Source organism: Salvelinus sp. IW2-2015, linkage group LG16, assembly GCF_002910315.2.
Source record: "Salvelinus sp. IW2-2015 linkage group LG16, ASM291031v2, whole genome shotgun sequence".
NCBI classification, from domain to species: Eukaryota; Metazoa; Chordata; class Actinopteri; order Salmoniformes; family Salmonidae; genus Salvelinus; species Salvelinus sp. IW2-2015.
This window is the reverse complement of record NC_036856.1, coordinates 35628829-35636583: the sequence shown is the minus strand read 5'-3', so window position 1 is coordinate 35636583 and position 7755 is coordinate 35628829. Positions and strand designations below refer to the sequence as shown.

Sequence of the window (7755 nt, the reverse complement as noted above, 5' to 3'; positions counted from 1 at the left end):
GAGAGAGAATACTTCGATAACAGACAGTGAATCTATTTTGTCTTTTAAGTGGCGCTATCTCAATCATAATTATCACTTAGCAGCATTGGTATAGTCAGCGATGAAATCATCAGTTAAGCAGGTAGGCGTTGGTTAAAACTCTGGATGGAAAGACCGAAAGGGTAGCTGTAGCGTAGATCAACTGTCGCAGTAGGAGGTGCTGTAGCTAGATTCAACTCTGCCAGTAGGAGGTGATGTAACGCTAGATCAACTCTCCAGTAGGAGGTGCTGTAGCTAGATCAAGCTCTCCAGTAGAAGGTGCTGTAGCTAGATCAACTCTCCAGTAGGAGGTGCTGTAGATAAGATCAACTCTCCAGTAGGATGGTGCTGTAAGATCGAATCAACTCTCCAGTAGGAGGTGCTGTAGATTATATGCAACTCTCCGAAGTAGGAGGTGCCTGTAGCTAGATCAACTCCTCCAGTAAGGAGGTGCTTGTACGCTAGATCAACTCTCCAGATAGGTAGGTGCTGTAGCTAGATCAAACCTCCAGTAGAGGTGCTGTAGCGAAGATCCAACTCTCCACCGTAGGAGTGCATGTGTCTGATAGAGATCAACTCTCCCAGTAGGAGTGCTGTAGCTTAGATCATCGCCAGACACCTCTCGCAGTAGGAGGTAGTGCTGTGTAGACTTAGAATCAACTCCGTCGGAGTGCAGGTCAGAGTAGCTCCCGTAGTTCTGTACTAGATCAACTCTCTAGTAGGAGTTGAGGTAGCTAGATCAACTCTCCAGTAGGAGGTGCTGTAGCTAGAATCAACTCTCCAGTAGGGGTTGCTGTAGACCAGATCAACTCTCCAAGTTAGAGGGTGCTTGTAGACAGATCAACTCTCCCAGAGTAGGAGGTGCTGTAATAGATTCACCTCTCCGAAGTAGGGAATGGTGTGTTAGCTAGCTATCAACTCTTCCACGTAGGAGGTTGCTGTTAGGTCTAGATTCACGACTCTTATTTACGATAGGAGGGTGCTCGTAGCTAGAGTCAACTCTCCAGTAGTTGGAGGTGATGGTAGCTTAGATCACTCTCTAGTAGGAGCGGTAACTGTAGCTAGATCTAACTCTTACTATTCGTCAGAGTAGGAGGTGCTTACGCATAGATCCAACTCTCGCAAAGTAGGAAGGTGCTGGAGCTAGAATCAACTCTCCAGAGTAGGAGAGGCTGCGTGAGAATAGATCAACTCTCCAGTAAGGAGGTGCTGTAGACAGAATCAACCTTCCAGTAGAGAGGCTGTAGATAGAGATCAACTCTGTCCAGTAGGAAGGTGCTGTAAGATAGAATCAACTACTCTCATAGGTAGGAGGTGCTGTTAGATAGATCAACTCTCCAGTAGGAAGGGGTGCCTGTAGCTAGATTCAACTCTCTCTAAGTAGGAAGGTTGCTGTAGCTACCAGATCAAGCTCTCCGATTAGAGAGTTGCTGGTAGACAGATAACTCTCCCCATTAGGAGGTCTGACTGTAAGATTAGATTCAACTCTCCAGTAGGAGGTGCCTGACTAATAGTCTCAAAGGCTTACTACAGACAGTAAGGAGGGGCTTGTGCTAGATCAACACTATCTCAGTAGGAGGTGCTGTAGCTAGATCAACCTCTTCAGTAGAGAGGTGACTGTGTAGCTAGATCAAACTCTCCAGTAGGAGGCAGTGTGCTGTAGCTAGATCAACTTCCAGTAGGAGGTGAATGTAGCGTAGATCAACTCTCGCCAGTAGGAGGTGATGTAAGCTAGATCAACTCTCCGATAAGGAGGTTGCTATGTAGCTAGAATTAAAACTCCTGCGCAGTAGGAGGATGCTTGTAGCTAGATCAACTCTCAAGTGGAGGCTGCTGAGGGAAGGACGGCTCATTAATAATGGCTGGAACAGAGAAAAATGGAATGGCTCATCAAACACATTGGAAACCACTCTATTGTCGCTACCAAGCCACTACCAAAAGCCAGTCTCCCCAGATTACAGTGCCACCAACTCCTAGCTGTGAATTATATCAACATATTTATATGTTGAAAGAATTAATCCTGTGGTCATAAATTTCAACCCTGCCAAAACAAACTTTGTAAAACAGAGATACACGTGATTTGCCAGTCGACAATACGTTGATAAATACGTTGGAACAATGTTTGAGTAACCCAGTTTTGTGCCAATGGTCTTGGCTCCACTCTAGTTCTCATGGTTCAGCTCCCCGGCTGGGTTGAATAATTACAGTCATCTGTCATTCCCTCAAAACCAAAGTTCCACCTTCAGTATTTAATGGCTTCTCATTTATAACCAACATTAATAATTACAGAGAAAATTGATTACCTGCAATTTCTGAAATATGCACTAACTTGTCGGTTTAGTTAGTTGTTTGTGTTGGGGGCACGCTGCCCAGATGTGTTGGGGGTGTGTTTGACAGAGTCTGGGCTGGCGTTGGTATATTTATGCATTTTCTGTCTGGAGCTGAAGGGATTTATTGAAGAGTTGAGCTGAGGAAAGGAGATTATGGATACAGTATGAAACTAATAGATAATTATGACATATCCAGGCAATATTGCTCACAACGCACACACACTGGTATATTAGCACTTTTCCTACATAAAATTATAACGAGCTGTTAAGTTTAATGTCTGTCTACCATACCACGATAGTTATGAGTGTTGAATATGAGTATAAATTGACTGGAAATGTCAGCATGTACACCATTTCCCTTCTTTCTCTCTCCCCCTCTCTTTTCCTTCTCCCCCTCCTCTGCTTCTCCCCTCCTGACCTTTCTCTCTCCCCCTCTCTGCTGCTATCTCTCCCCCTACCTTTCTCTCTCCCCCTCTATCTGCTTCTCCCCCTCTCTCTCCTTCTTGCTCTCCGTCGTCTCTCTTCTCCCCTCTATTCCCCCCTCTCTTTCTCTCATCCCCTCTCTTGCTTCTCCCTCTTTCTCTTTCTCCCCCTCTCTTTTCTCTCTCCCCTACTCTCTGTTCTCCCCTTCTTTCTCTCTCACCCCTCTATCTGCTTCTCCCCTCTCTTTCTCTGCTCCCTTATCTGCTTCTCCCCTCTCTATTCTCTCTCGCCCTCTCTTTCTCTCTCCCGCTCTTTCTCTTCTCTCCCTCGTCGTCTGCTTCTCCCCTTTCTTTCTCTCTCCCCTCTATCTGCTTTCCCTCTCTTTCTCTCTCCCCCTCTATCTGACTTCTCCCGCCTCTCTTCTCTCTCCCCTCTCCTTTCTCTCTCCCCCTCTCTTTCTCCTCCCCCTCTATTTCTGCTTCCTCCCCCTCTCTTTCTCTCTCCCCCTCTCTTTCTCTCCTCCCCTCTCTTGTCTCTCTCCCCCTCTATCTTTCGCTCTCCCCTCTCTTTTCTCTCTCCCTCCTCTCTTTCTCTCTCCCACCTCTTTTTCTCTCTCGCCCCTCGTATCGCTTCTCCCCCTCTCTTTCTGTCTTCCTCTCTCTGGCTTCTTTCCATCTTTCTCTCTCCTCTCTCTGCTTCTCCCCCTCTCTTCTCTCTCCTCTTATCTGCTTCTCCTCTCTTTCTCTCTCCTCTCTTGCTTCTCCCCTCTCTTTCTCTCTCCTCTCTCTGCTTCTTTCATCTTTCTCTCTCCTCTCTGTGCTTCTCCCCCTCTCTTTCTTCTCCTCCTCTCTTCTGCTTCTCCCCCTCTCTTTCTCTCTCCTCTCTCTGCTTCTCCCCTCTCTTTCTCTCTTCCTCTAATCTGCTTCTCCCTCTCTTCTCTCTCCTCTCTCTGCTTCCTCCTCCTCTCTTTCTCTCTCCTCTTCTGCTTCTTTCTATCTTTGCTCTCTCCCTCTCTCTCTGCTTCTCCCCTCTCTTTCTCTCCCCTCTCTCTCTGCTTCTTCCATCTTTCTCTCTCCCCCTCTCTCTCTTCTTCTCTCCATCTTTCTCTATCCTCTTCTTCTCTCCAGAGTAAGGCCAAGGAACTCCCCCTACGTAGTTGCGTTTCATGGAGGAGCTAGGTGAATGTACCATTTGTAAGATCTCCTAAGGGCCACCTGTACATGCCTGTGGTATGGAGCATGCCCAGCTGGTGCGCATCAAGACCCTGAAGGACTACTCCAGCCCTGGCCAGTGGGGGGACTTCCAACAGGCCAATGTTATTATTCATGTTATCTGTGTTGTGGTAGTAATTTATGCTATCTTTAATTGGTGCTTTTGATGCTCTCTGATGTTAGCTACTGTTATGTGTAGTGATATTCATTGATGCTGTTCTTAATTGGTGCTTCCGATGCTATATGATGCTTCTCTGATGATCTCTCCGATGCTATCTGATGTTCTCTGATGCTTTCCTGATGCCCTCCGATGCTCCTCGCATGCTCTCTGATGACCTCCGATGCTATCTGATGTTCTCTGATGCTTTCTTATGCTCCCGATGCTCTCCGATGCTCTCCGATGCTCTCCGATGCTCTCTGATGCTATCTGATGCTCTCTGATGATCTCCGATGCTTTCTTATGCTCTCTGATGCTTTCTGATGCTATCTGATGCTCTCTGATGCTCTCTGATGCTATCTGATGGTCTCTGATGCTCTCTGATGCTATCTGATGCTCTCTGATGCTATCTGTTGGTCTCTGATGCTTTCTGATGCTATCTTTTGGTGATATTTAATGGTATTTATTGTTTTTGGTGTTCTGCTTTTCATCTGATGTTACGTCTGTTTTGTCTACTGCTGTTTGACATTTGACATGAAATTTCCCCTCAGATATTTTTTAAGTACCTATCTACTTATCTATCTATATGTAGGAGGCATCAGTCATGGCTGAGCTGCACCATCACAATGTGGTGTGTCTTTTGGGGGTAGTGACCCAGGAGCAGCCTGTCTGCATGCTGTTTGAGTTCCTGAACCAGGGGGACCTCCATGAGTTCCTCATCATGCGTTCTCCTCACTCTGACGTGGGCTGTAGTAGTGATGAGGACGGGACCATCAAGTCCATCCTGGACCACGGAGACTTCCTGCACCTGGCCATCCAGGTAGTTACCATAACTACTGTATGGGTTGACTTTCTAAATATAACATTAATGGACATTAAAGTATCTATTCTACTTTACTCTATTCCAGGTGGCTGCTGGTATGGAATACCTGGCCAGTCACTCCTTCGTCCATAAGGACCTGGCAGCCCGTAACATCCTAGTGGGGGAACGGCTCCACGTCAAGATATCTGACCTAGGTCTGTCCCGAGAGATCTATGCCTCCGACTACTACAGGTACTGTACGTGGCTCACTGTCTCCCTAACCCTAGACTTGACCCTAACCCTAGACCTGACCCTAGACCTGACCCTAACCCTAGACCTGACCCTAGACCTGACCCTAACCCTAGACCTGACCCTAGACCTGACCCTAACCCTAGACTTGACCCTAGACATGACCCTAACCCTAGACCTGACCCTATTTAGGGCGTAATGAGCCAAATGCCAGATGCCAAATGCCAAGTGCCAAGTGCCAAATGCCAAAAAGGCCCATAGCTCTGCACTGGTACTTGTATAGGCTTTCATTGCTATACACACTATGCCTGAAAAGAGGCACTATGAATGGGATGCAATTCATAGTTCACTGCCCTTGAGCCCATAGGCTCAGATGCCACATGCCAAAATGGCACTTCCACAAATGCCAAAAGGCCCATAGCCCTGCCTTGGTACATGAATATGCTTGCAGGGCTATACACAATATATACTATGCCTGAAAAGAGGCACTCTGACTGGGATTCAATTCATAGTTCACTGCCACATGCCCAAATGCCGCGCAAAAACATGCAAACGACCTATCCCTAACCCTTGGCTGACTCTAACCCTAGACCTGACCTGACCCTAACCCTAGACCTGACCCTAGACCTGACCTAACCCTTTGACCTGACTCTAACCATAGACCTGACCCTAAGACCTGACCCTAACCCTTGACCTGACCTAGCCCTAACCATAGACCTGACCCTAACCTAGACCTGAACCCTATAAGCATGACCTAGCCTAGACCTGACCTACTCTAGACCTGACTCTAACCCTTGGACCTGACCCTAGACTCTAGAACCTGACCCTAAACTCTAGACCTGACCCTAACTCTAGACCTACCCTAACCCGTAGCCTGACCCTAGACCTGACCCTGACTCTAGACCTGACCCTGACCCTAGACCTGACCTAACTCTAGACCTGACACTGACTCTTAGACCTGACCCTGACTCTAGACCTGACCCTAACTCTAGACTTGACCCTAACTCTAGACTTGACCCTAACTCTAGACTTGACCTAACTCTAACCTGACCTAACTCTAGACTTGACCCTAACTCTAGACTTGACCCTAACTCTAGACTTGCGCCCTAACTCAGACTTGACCCTAACTCCTAGACTGACCCTAACTCTAGACCTGACCCTAACTCTAGACTGACTCTAAACCCTGTAACACCTACTACAGCATGTTTACATTTTACATTTGAGTAATTTAGCAACCTTACAAGAGCGTCTTACAATCAGTGCATTCAATGCATATTTCCTTAATTTAGTGACTTGTAGTTTGTCATGCTGTAATGTTTAGTGTGATTTGATGTTCCTGCTGATTTGTATTAATCTTGCTGATCTTAGTATATAAAGTAAATTAGGGTTGTTTTGAAAATATTATTCAGGGTCCAGCCCAAGCTTTACTCCCGATCCGATGGATGCCTCCTGAGTCCATGGCTATGGGAAGTTCACGTCGGAGTCAGACATCTGGGCGTTTGGCGTGGTGCTGTGGGAGATCTTCAGCTACGGCCTGCAGCCCTACTACGGCTTCAGCAACCAGGAGGTCATGGAGATGGTGAGGAAACGTCAGCTGCTGCCCTGCCCAGAGGACTGCCCCCCCAGGGTCTTCAGCCTGATGACAGAGTGCTGGCAGGAGGGCCCAGCGAGGCGTCCGCGGTTTAAGGATATCCACTGTCGTCTCCGGGCCTGGGAGGGGCTGTCATCCCACGCCAGTTCTAGTACCCCATCAGGAGGCGGGGGCAACGCCACCACCCAGACCACCTCGTTGAGTGCTAGTCCTGTCAGTAACCTCAGCAACCCACGCTACGCCGCCGCTGCAGGCTACCTCTACCCAGCTCAGGGGATACCCGCGCCAGGTCATCCGGGCCACCAAATGGCAGGCTGGACCCCTATGACCCATGGAGCACCCATGGCCCAGAACCAGCACCAACACCAATGCTTCATCCCTGTCAACGGCTACCCCATCCCCCCAGGCTATGCTGCCTTCCCTGCAGCCCACTTCCAGGCCCAGGGCCCCCCCAGGGTGGTGCAACACCTCCCCCCGCCCAAGAGCAGATCTCCCAGCAGTGCTAGCGGCTCCACCAGCACCGGTCATGTGGCCAGCTTGCCGTCCACGGGGTCTAATCACGATGCGAACACGCCACTGCTGTCACACTGCGTGGCGATATCTGCCCTGCCAGGGGGCGGGACCATGCAGGTGTARGGACACATGTCCCAGAAGGCTTTGCAACAGATGGACCCCTCGCAGACMTCCGCACTGCTGGCCGACGCCAACAGACTCATGTACAGCGATTCGATCATCACCGCTGACGTGTAAATACACTACAGACCTTGACTATATAATATCTCATCTGGTTGATGTGATGCTTTGTTTCCTTTTACCTGTTTTGTTTGTTTTTGTAATAAAATTATTATAATTATTGTTTAAACTTTTTACTCTACTTGTAAATACATGTACGTAAATCCCGAATGAATGAGATGCAAAGATTTATATTCAATTAACTTTTTTTAATAAGAGAGCTAGAAGTCGTGGCCAGCCTC

At 48.1% G+C, this 7755-nt stretch overlaps 1 pseudogene; it reads left to right on the top strand.

Annotated features, from left to right (window-relative positions):
* The window catches only part of LOC111976125 (inactive tyrosine-protein kinase transmembrane receptor ROR1-like), a 505588-nt pseudogene extending 497839 nt beyond the window's left edge, over window positions 1-7749 (top strand).
* Window positions 7750-7755: the final 6 nt, after the last annotated feature.